Below are 12516 nucleotides of genomic sequence, written 5' to 3' on the forward strand. Positions count from 1 at the left end.
TTAAGTGCCTTAAGAAGTTGGAAAAAATCATTACATAAACTTTTTTATAAGACTGATAAAAATAATAAAAGGTTGGCAATATGTTTTTGTATGGCTAAGTACAAAATTAAAGTTAATAAAAACCCATCAGACTGTACAATTTCTGAGAACATACAATGCTTCAATACTATTTTCTAACTATGTCATTACATTTATTGTAATTCTAGTTCTACAATTAAATAGAGTAAATATTATTCTCTTTATCAATTTTTGGTAATATTTCCTCAATTATTTCTTAAGTGTAGGGGACATTCTCTAGTAATTGGTAAGAAAAAAAATTTATGAGTACATAATTCCCTGAGTATTTTCACACTTAAACGGCTTTTCTATAGTCTGAAATTTGAAGGCTTGACTGGATATGAGAAAACATTTAATATTCTTTGAGCTACTTCAGAATATTGTTCTTGAAAAATATGGAGCTACCTAATATTTATATCATTATAAGTTTGATAAATTTCTTGACAGTATGAGGTTTTTTTTTTTTTTTGTCTTTCAAGTCAAGAATACTAGAATATGTATTGGGAGTTGTTTCATGATAGTTTCCCCATGGAAATGTTGAGCCCTTTCAATATAGCAGAGCTCAGGGTCAAAGTTTTGGGGTCATTTTCTTGGGTTATACTTTTATATATTAGCTCTATTATTCTTATTTCACTTTCTCCAATTACATGTGTATTGGACTTCTCTGCCTCTCTTCCATTTTAAGAACTTTTTCCTCTGACTCTTCATGTTTTTTATTTCAACTTTATTATGTTGTTTACTTTTATCTGCCTTCCTTTGATGTTCTTTTTTTAAGATTTTCATATGAATATATCCTCTATTTGATACCGACTAAATTTTCTTTACAATAAATTTCCTGAAATTAATCAATTTTCATTACACTGGCTTTCCCCCTTTCCTTTTATGGTTTTAATTTTTGAATTTCTGATTCTATTTCTAGAAATATCTCTCTTTCTAGAATTTAATGGTCCTAAATTCCAATCAGAATATGTGTTAACAAGTCTCTGCTTCTTTGTTTGGTGGCTACTCTCTGGAGATAATTTTCAGTGGAAATGTTTTGATGTACATTATATGTTTTCTGCTTATTGGATCTTTGTATAGAATATTAATGTTATTTTTTTGTTTGTTTTAGTTATCTCATGCCAGGGTTGCTTGTTCAAGCACACCCTTTTTTGTGGGTTTGGTTTATTTTAAGGTATGTTTCTGAGGAATTATTGTTTCTTGTGACTTCCTTTTTCCCCATTGCTCTCACTCTACTCAAGAATAGTACACATATTTCTTTTCCTCTCCTTTTCTCTAAGAAGAGATACATCTTCAAGCGCACACCTTTGCTCTGCTCACTCTAGATTCCTGGTGCTTACTATTTTGACAGTGCAGGTTGGACTTTCCTCCCTGAGGGTCACAGTGACCTTGCTGCTTCTTGCACTGGAGGCACTGAAGTCCTCCATTCCTCATTCTGTGCTTCCACCAGCTTCCGGCAATAGCAGACACTCTGTTGGAATTTGATACTTGCTCTGTCCTAGCAATGTAAAAGCCATGGGTAAAATGCAATTTTATTTGTTTTTCTTAATTTTTTTTTGTTTTTACTTTTAAAAATTACTTATGGAGAGAACTAGTTCCTACTTGATAATGAGGAGATAGCACACTCCTACAATCCAGACATGGCAGTGCATCTGGTAGTCAAAATGATAGGGAGGGATTTAAGAGCACCTATTTATTTACTTTGGCCCATTCCATCAGGATTATATTTCCTAATTTTTTCTCTGATGTCAATTAAGTAGATCACTGTTTTTAGTTCAGAATGAAATTTTCTTTTTCAAGTCTCCCTGAAAAATGCTCTCCTCTGCTTCCAACTAATCCACTTTTTTTGGTTTGTTATCCACATAACTTAACACTCTGTAAAACTCAAATGCATATACGTATGTTAAACTCCACTGTACAACTTCTTTAAATCATAGAAGAAAATAACAGCATCAATAGCATATATTTTCAATAGCATATATTTTCATTTCTATCTGTTTCCTTCAAGATTGCAGCTGTACTTCATTTTGGCAGTGATGTTTGGGGGTTTAATCTGAACATAATTTCACATCCTGTGCGATATAAGTATATTTCTGTTGTGTCTCATTATTTACGTATTTTCAACTCTCATTGATGACTGAAGAAAGCTCAACAGTATATTATGATGACTTGACTTGAATGTAGCTAGCTATTTTTTCCCCAAAGTCATTGAAAACAGTTTGCTCCTTCTTGAATTGACATGTGTTACTTTTCTTAAATAGTGTTATGTGTAGCAATTTACTGATCTTTTCTCCTTTTCCTTTTTAGCCTTCATTTATGGAATCAGAGATTCAAGAAAGGTTGTTCTAGTAATCATTAATATCAGTGTGGTAATTTTATGAATGCTTCATTTGTTTTCAAATGAACAAGAAAGAAATGACTTTTTATGAAGTCAGAAATAATCCCATTTTTTCATTATCATACTCAGAGGACTTCACATCACAGATCCTGTTTTTTATGTTTGTATGTATGTTAGTTTTACACATTATACATATGAAACATTTCCCAAGAGATGAGACCTCACAATCAGAAAAAAATTTCTGTGTAAAGCAGTTTGTAAAGAATAATGTTATGGGATTGGAGTTGTGGCTTAGTGGTAGAGTGCTTGCCTAGTGTGTGTAAGGCACTGGATTCATTCCCCAGCACAACATAAAAATTAATAAATATATAACTAAAATAAATTTATTAAAAAAAGAGCAATGTTACATGACAAAATAGACACTTATTGGAAAAAAAACACAAAGCTTAGGCATATCCTTCTGAATCAAATAATATAGGAGAAAATTTAAAATTCCTAATTCTGTTTTTTTTTTTTTTTTAAATGTCCTAAGTAGATTTAAGTTGGAAAATCAGTTTTAAGAAGCATGATCATTCTGGATCATGTCCAAGTTTACATATTTGCATTCATTTTCTAAAAATTTATAGATTTTAGATAAACAAATATAAAATAGCCATCTGTGTATGGAATGGTTGTTTAAAAACAATTCTTACAATTATTTGGAGAATGTAAATAAATCAAAATTAATTTATAACCACATTAGCCATAAGATGGCCAGACAAAGTACCAACTCTAAAATAATTACTCAAAACCGACATTCTGAAATTAATGGTTTGGTTTTTGTTGTTAGTTGAAACGAACCAAAATCACTATTGCTTACATTTATGTGATGGAAAAATCAGTGTCACAAAGTCAGACTTTTTAACAGGAAGCAAATGCAATCATGTGTAAGCAGGCAAATCAAGAGAAAGTATGAAAAGCCCTTTCAGAGATTATTCATTTCACAATGCTTGCCCACGATTAAGGAACAAATCTCTCTCTTCTCATATTTCTCTTTCTTAGTGTACGTTTTATAATTATTAGGACATTTTTTAATTTGTTAATATAATATGAAGTTTTTTTCTTTTGTTAAGAAAAGACATGACAAATGAAATCTTAATTTGAATTTTCCACTTGAAAAATCTTTCTTTTAGAAGAGTGGAATGTTATAATATAGCCCTGAGTCAAGTTAGAATTGTTCCACTACATGTATACTGTTCTATAACCAAGGAAATAGCATAATAACAATTATTCATTTATATTTTTTAGTTGGACAAATCAGCTCTAGGCAACAAACACTGGCTCTATAGAAAGTCATAATCAAAATGATCTATAACGGTCCTGCTAGCGTGTATGTCAACATACTCTTTGCGCCTATGAATGTTTGCACAATTTAATAAGAACTCAAATTAAAGTTCCCAAATTAAATATTCCTATAATAGACAGTAACCTGATTTTGCCAAATAATTTTGACTCTGGTTTTGATTTAACTTGAGTCAGTGCTAAAAGAAATATTAATCATGTAGGGCAGGGATGCACAAACTTTTTCTGTAAAGGGCAGATCAGAAATATTTTTGGGTTTGCAGGGCATATAGTGTCTGTTGTGATCACTCAACTCTGAAGATATAGCAAAAACAACCCCCCACCAAAAAAAGCTAACTAGACAGTATAAATGGTAGGTGTGACTCAGTTCCAATAAAACTTGATTTATATACATTGCAGTTTGAATTTCATATAATTTTCATGTCACAAAGTAGGATTTATTACTTTTTTAAAACATGCAAAAATACGGAAAAAATTCTGAACTCATGGACCTTTAAATAAAAAGCGTTGATGGGGCAGATTAGTCCTAAGGGTTGTAGTTTTCTCATACTTTAGGAAATTATATGAATAGTTTCAACAGGCATTTGACATATAATGTGTGTGATATGGTAATGAGGAGGAAGATGATTACTGCAGTGGTGATGATCATGACTAAGAAGATAATTGCAGTGAACATGAGAAATAATCTATCCATCTACCATTTGCAAAATGAAGTTCAAATTTCTTGATTTCATGCTGCAATTCCCATAATCAAATTTTCTGATTTTTTGTGGTGGTAGTTAAATTTTCCTCAGTTGTCTACCAATTTCTTATATAAAAAATTATATTTTCATTTAAATTATAAATAGTCATCATCATTCATAATCATTGCTGTCTACTTGAGGAGGTATAATAAAGTAATTTATAATTGGTTCCACAGTTTTCAATCACATTTCCCCTTTCTATGAATTTCTTTTTACTGAAAGTTGAATACAGATTGCTAATAAATACATGTATCAATTCAATATTATAATCCCAATGTCTAATATATATATATACACACACATTGTAGGGCAGAGCTATCATCTATGTGTGGTTTTTTACCTGAAATTTCTCTGAGTAATAATACCTCCCTATATTAATTCAAATGCAACTGGAGACTCTAAAATTAACCAAGGAATTGGCATCCTGTCCAGCCATATCATTCTTTAGTTACTGTAACCTACTGGTGATTGATTCAAGTTGTAAAAGTCACCAAAATGGAAGAGGCTTAGAAAATGTGGAGAGAACTTAGACCTTTTTGCTAGTATCCTGACCAGTTTTGATGTGTAGAAAAAGAGCATTTTGTCAGGCCCTGCTCCTTACCCCAGAATTGGGGAAGCTGAACTGCAGTCAGAGTTAAAACTCTTCTTGCTGTCATTAGTTGGGCCTAAAATAAAGCTGACCTGCTTGCCGAAGGCAAAATAGTCATCCCAAATCAACTGCCATTATGATGGAGTCTTCAAATCATGGCATGCTCTATCCAAACTGACCTTTTCTAACTGAGAAAATGTTGCATTAAACATCAATGCCCCAAGAAACAGTTTGGAGTGTGGAGGTTAGGAATGGGAGAAAATCCAGGTGACATTGAAATGAATATTTGTATAGTCCAGGTCCTTTGCATCATTCATTTGCTCATTTAAGTTTTTAATTCTGTTTTATCATGCCTGGCAGTGAAGGAAAGATGGTCCATGACCATGGAACCTAGTTCTACTACTGATTATCAGACCTCCATCCATAGAAATTGCACCCATTAGACCAGAAGATATTTCACCTTTCACATCACTTCAAAATGACCCAGGAGGCATTTTTCAAACTGTATGACTGCTTTACTCTCTTGCATGCTGAGAGAAACACTTCATTGTGTGCTATGGTCCTGAAAGTGGGGTGGGGATGATCTGGTATTCCTAATGTGTGCTTGTATACAAGAATTGATTGTGAAAATTCATCATTATAGGAATCCAAGTGCACTGGTAAAGTAGATATTACAACCTGGCAATGAAGAGAAAAAATACTACTATGAAGATCATTGTGACCTGGAGTATTTTCTTGAACTAGTATTTAAGATGATGGATAATTTATACTCCAATGCCATGAATATATTGGACAGTTACATGCTTACTTTAAATATTGAACCCCGCATACCAGGGAATGTGCCAGACACTTTAAAATAGATAATCTTCATTTCTTTTTCAAAACCTGGATATATAACATATATATCCAATACTTAGGAGTACTTGACAGGAACCAGCATGTAATTGAAAACATTTAGTAAATCATATGTAGACTGTAAGGATTTCCTAGATATAACTGTGAGGGGTAAAATCAAATGACTATAATACATTTTTTTGAAACACTCATTTTTAGATGCAATCTTAGAATTATATATTCATTTTTAGACGTATAAATTTAGTAGACTGTGGTTGTAAGAAGCAAAAGAATACTTAAAAATCAGGCTTCAAAATGATAATTTTTTTCCCTTAGACCTTATTAAAGTTAAAGCCTTCAGAAAATTTGAGTTATTTTTCCTTTTTTTTTTTTTAAATAGTGAACTGTGGCACACAAATTACCAGTGCTTATATTGTGCACACACACAAAAAAGTGGCTAAAGAGCCTATTCGATGCTGTGCATTTGTTTATGTTGGACTTCATTCCTAAATATCACTAACTTGCTATTTACTTTATTTTGCAGTTATGAGAAATAACTCATCTCCCCTGTATGAACACATTTTTAATTTTGGCCATCAATAACCATGACAATAATAATGGACTGTAAAACTGATCATGATGAGTTTTTTTCCCCAACCAGCTTAGTATAATTGATAGTAAAAATAAAAAGATCAATAAAATAGTGAACTCTTGCCTTCACTAAGCAACTGATAATGTAGAGATGTTTAGAGTGATTTGTTTAAAAGATGAACAACTATTTTAACTGTGCGTGACATAGAACAGACTTACCAAAATAATTATTCAGAATGTGTGTGTGTGTGTGTGTGTGTGTGTAGAATGGAAGAAAAACATTACAGAAAGTATAGTAATGTGCACATAGGTTAAAACTTGGAATACAGAAGGTAGCCGAATGTCAGTAGGGATAATCATCACCCATATGATCTCAGGAGGGAAGAAAAGGAAGGCAGTGAACAAAGACAGGCAATCATAAAACAGAATTTTTCAAATTCCCTGCCTGCACTGTATTCATCCAACTTCTGGGTGGGGACTAGGAAGCCCCACCTCCTCCCTTGAAGCATTGGAATGACTTCCAGAGCAGGACTGACTGAAGTTTTTAGGTCATACTTTCCATTATCATAACCATAATGGGTCCAACTTAGGAGAAATTAGGCTTAGAATAATATGTACTTACAAAGGTATAAAATTAATTCTGTGTTAACAGTGGAAATTATCCAATCCCGGTCTATTAAATTTAACATAGATATGCCTAAGTGACTAGATTAGTGCAAATAAAGGGAATTAGGGAGAATGTTTAGAAATTTTATTAGTAATTTAAAAACAATAAAGTAGTGAGTGAAAAGTGTCATGTCTTAAGAAGAATAATTAGGGCAGAATTAATTACTAAATTATTTTCAGTCTTAGTTTTGGAATGTGTTTTTGACCTGGCAATTAATTATAATGTAAATTATAATACAAATTACAATTGCAAAATTTTAAATCTACAGGTGAAGTTTTGGTTTTTAATTTTTCGTTGTTTTATGATTTTTTTTGGAGGAGGGGAGATTATTTTATTGGTTAGGTTTGGTTTTACTGAATTATGATCAGAGAATATGAGCTATAAATTTCTGTCTTAGACTTTGTTAAAGTTCATTTTGTGAAGTCCATAAGTAGTTTTATTATTTTTTAAAGGAATAAGAAAAGAGTGTATATTCTTTGTAGGCAACATGGCATTGCAGAATCTTAAGACCACAGCCCCCAGAGTCAGACCACCTGGGTGAAATCCTGCTTTGCTACTCTGGTCAGATAGTTATGAGAAAGTTACCTGTCCACCCAGTGCTTCAGATTTTTTAATCTGTAAATCCGTTATAAGGATTACACAATTTATTTGTTCAAACCTAGAAGAGAACCAATGCATAGTACCATAAATATGATGTCATTATTAAATATCTATCATCTTATCTGCCTGTTTATCCACATGAATACATACATAAACATACAGACACATCTGTTGATTATATTATTTGGATTGTTTTAAAATCTACATATTATTTTAAAATCTACACAACTGTGACTCTCATATTTTACAATCCAAATCCCTATAATCATTTTATTTTATGTAACTGTATTTATGAGAGTTTTTGAATTATGCATATTCCACAGCTATTTGCTCTGTAAAAAATCTTTCTAATTCTTTACCTTTATAAACATTAAGTTTTACACTTCTTTAACACTACTTTTGTTCTGTGTAATGATCATAACCTTGAATCATATGTTAGATGATAATGATATGGACCTCCAACTTTCTTGTTTTACATCTTCTAGGAACTTCTTGTGTATTCTTATGTATCCAAACATTTTTTAAAGCTTTATTTTAATAATGTGTTCTAATGTGTTCAGTTGGGTTTTGTCTTTGGCTGTCTCTGGGAAATTCTTTTTTTTTTTTTTTAAACAAACATTTATTTTTTAGGTGTAGATGGACACAATACAATGCCTTTATTTGTATGTGGTGCTGAGGATTGAACCCGGGTCCCGCCCGTGCTAGGCGAGCGCTCTACCACTGAGCCACGATCCCAGCCCTCTGGGAAATTCCTTTACATTTACCTGTCACATGTTGGATTTGATTCCACCCCTACCCTGAATAAACTATGTAATATTATACATTGCTTAGTTTTCTCATTTTTTAATTCTTACGTTTGCTGGGTTCATTAACTTATTTCTCTCTCCGAGAAATGCAGATTTTAAATGTTTAAGCTGTATTTTAAATATTTTAGGGTTTCTGGTAAAAGATTTTATATCAAAAAATGAAAACAAGATAAAACATTTAAACAATTTTTGGAAGTTCTGAGATTTTTTTTTGAATAATGGAGATAGTTGTTATTAATTTTTTAATGTGCTTTCTAAAATAAAAATTGGTAGAAAATAGAGTTTTATAAAACTTACTTCTATGAGTGAAATTCCAGAGGGTGGTGAATATTTTTCTCATGAACCACAGAAAACAAAAGGGAAACAGAACTTCATGTCTGTAAATGCTGTCTCTTTGTGAGGTCAGATTTAGGTGTTGGCTTTTAGTAATCTTCTCTAATGACGTTAGAGGAAAAGCAGCCTGGCTGTCAAATACTTACAAGCCTGCACTTAGCCCAAAGCTGCAAATACAAAAACTGTAGTGGTTCTTTCATTTATTAATCTATTTCTGTTCCATAAGGTGCAATTTTCCAGTAAACATATCATCTTAATACACTTAGAAGGTTAATTAATACAGGTCCTTTGCAAAACCTCCAATATTTGGGTCTTTCCTATGGTTCTATGCAACTGAACTGCTGTTCAGCTAGAAGTTTCCAGGCTGGAAAAAAAATGCAAATCCTTTCCATACTTCTTAAATGACTCAGATCCACATTCCCTCTTCACATTACTGTGATTTTAAAATAAAATACATTTGCAAAGTGCATAATTGGTTAGAGATCTTGTTAAGTAAACTAAGAAGCCTCCATCTTCTCTTAAAGATGTACAAAAAGTTTAAACCATCCATACACTACTGGGCCTTCGGTCCCTCCTTCCACATAGGTCACCAGAAGAGTTCATTGGGAGGTAAATGAATGCAAGAGTCTCACTAAGCATTTTTATTCAAGCCCATCTATCGTCATTTTCTGGAGAACACTTGAGAAGTGAGGTGGGAGCAGTAGGAAGGACAGTTAGTTGCGAGCTGTCAGTGGTGTAGTTTGTCATTGCTCCACAGACAAAAGGCAGACTGTCATAATAAACAGCATTTATTCCTTTCATACTTGTGGCTTAGGGCTGGAGAAGGGGAGGTGTCACTGGTCGTAATTGTAGAACACATAAATAATAATAGTAGCTTGCAAATCATTATCAAAGGAAACAGAGAAAGTTGGCAGCGATGAAGGTGATAAAACAGATGCGTCTATCACAGCTAATTTACTACCCTTTAAAAAATATGTTCTCCACCCCAACAATAAAAGTAGAATGATCTCATTTGCCTCTTCAGCTTCAGGTAAGGAAGCTGAAACTCCTAAATAATAGGTCTTGTGAATTATTTCCGTCACACAAGTATGTAGGTTATTTTTCATTCAAGAGGTATTTTATAAATTAATAGTCATTACTTTTACTAACTAGATGTCAGTGGTAACCCTTTTGTTTACTGTGAGCATTACTGTGGTGAGCATACCAGCTTGTCAAAGCCGAGAGTGATACATGCATGAAGTCTTTCAGATTAACTTTCTTACAGAGAAAACTTGATTTTAGGATCTGAGAAGAATTCCTAGTGTATATCACACCTAGACAATCCTGACCTTTCAGGAGGTCAGACACCTAGCACCAAGAAGATTGCAGACTTGACTCACACCCTCCCTTTTGGACTCCCCCAAAGAGGAAAAAAATGACAACAGAGTGTGATGCTCAAATTGAGTCCAACAATGACAGAGACACCATGGGATGCCTCCTCATTGCCTGCCACCTATGGAAACTCAATGGGAGAATTCCCATCGGCTGGCACAGGCTGAGAAACTCTCCCCATGTTGCTACAATGTTGAAAGGTTTCTCATTTACTGCTGGTACAAAGTGTCTATTGTGGCTTCTAATAAAAACCTGTGAAACCACATGGGTGTAAAGTAAAATTTTTTTCAAGGTTTCAAGAAACTGGTGACAATGCTAAGTTCACTGTTATAGCTTTGGGTGTGAAGTATTTCACCCTATTTGTGATGGCAGGTTTAAGTCTGTGCTGTAACCTACTCTTACAGACACATAATTGGAACCCAATTGCACACATGGACAGAGTTTCTCTTTACTGATTGCATGATTGCTCCAAACACAAAACTGATAAATTACACATGGATTGCATGTTAGCATTAGTATCGGCACTCTGAGTTTATGAGGATTAGTTAGTACTTTTCCAAAAACAGTATGCTTTGCTATGGTATGGAAACTGGACCATACCCAGATCATGAAGGCTCCAAGCATCCTGTGCATGATAGCTGAATGCCCCAGAAGGGAGAATAACCTGGAGTTAGCTTGTGAAGACATTTTGGCCATCAGTATTTGCGAAGTCGGGTTGCAAACTTTGCTGGTTGTTATCCCTAACATTTGCTTTTGTACAGCAGTTTTGACAGTTGCAGTGCTCACAGCAAACTGCCATCGTAGTTTGTTCTGCTTCAGTGCTACTTGACTGTCACAGCCTGTCATGAGGCAAGAAAGCTCTAAAAACCTAACCCTATCCGACAGGGTTTAATCATTCCTATTACTCCTGTTGCCTGCACAGGCCACCTTGAAGCACACAGCATACAATTTTACCCTGCCAACAGCACCTGCTTCATGAGTTTCAGTTGTTGCATTTAAAAAAAAAATAGAGTGACGAGCTATGCTACTTTGGTGAGAAAAAAAAAATCAGAATAAATTCATTCATTTGCTAAAGATATGGTACTAAAATTCATCAATTATGAACCAAACCAAAAGGAAATGGTTTTTTCTTTTTGTCCCTCTTAAAGTTGCAAACTGTTTATCTCCTTATGTATACTACTAGGAAAGAAAGGAAGTAATATTTCCTTTGTTTCACTAGGAGGAGTAGGTAGAAGAGAAGTGGTTATTTCTTGATTTCAGAAATCATACAGGCAACAACTTTAGCCAGTTTTCCCCCAGAATTTTCTTTCCAATAGCTTCATGTTCATTTACTTGCTTTTCTCCAATCTGTGAAATTAGGAGAGCCCCACCTGGTCAGTAGCCAGCTACTCAGCAACAGAGACACTCACTGAAGATTATTAGATTTTTGATACATCATCACATATTTCCCAAGAAAGGTCTCTCAACTGCAGTTGATGAGGAGACATGACACCAGGAATCACATAATTAGACTGTTTTCCATTTAAAACAAGAATCAAGGATAAGAATCAAGGACAATATTCCCCACCACAATGAAAAGAAATCCAGGCTATCTTGTAAACGCTAGTATTGAACACATCAAGACCCAAGAAACATCGACTGACCACTGACAGCGCCCTGTATTAATGGACAGTCACCTCAATACAAAAGACTGAAAAGTGATGGGGGGCAGCTTACTAAGGATAAAATGATGATTTTATGCATTCAGATTACTTAGCCACAAATGAAGCATCTCTTTAGGAATACATGTTTGAGTTAGAAGTTGCTTGGTTTCAGCCAAGAGCAATGATATAATTAATGTAAATAATCACTGTGGTTTCTGAATAGCCACTTGGACTTCCTGTATTTAGATTTAAGTCATCTAGTGTAGTGTATATATGCAAAATATTTTAGTTGATTCATAGAAATCTTAATTTATCAAAGATGATTGATTTATGACTAGACCAATCTGAGTTCCTTTTCTATAATCACATTATACCAGAGATATAATTTCATCATTTTTATGTTATTGAATAAAAATAAATTAAGGCTGCATGAAAGGAAAGATTCTTTATAATACTAGCACTTTGAAAAGTTAAAAGATGTTCACAATAAAAACAATCATGAACCAAATACTCTGCAAATAATTGAACTTGGACAGTTGGGTACAAAATTAGACTCTCCCCTTCCCCTTTAATTAGCATTAGAATAAAAAGCAATAAAAACAA

This window comes from Marmota flaviventris, chromosome 3 (genome assembly GCF_047511675.1).
Source record: "Marmota flaviventris isolate mMarFla1 chromosome 3, mMarFla1.hap1, whole genome shotgun sequence".
Classification (NCBI taxonomy): Eukaryota; Metazoa; Chordata; class Mammalia; order Rodentia; family Sciuridae; genus Marmota; species Marmota flaviventris.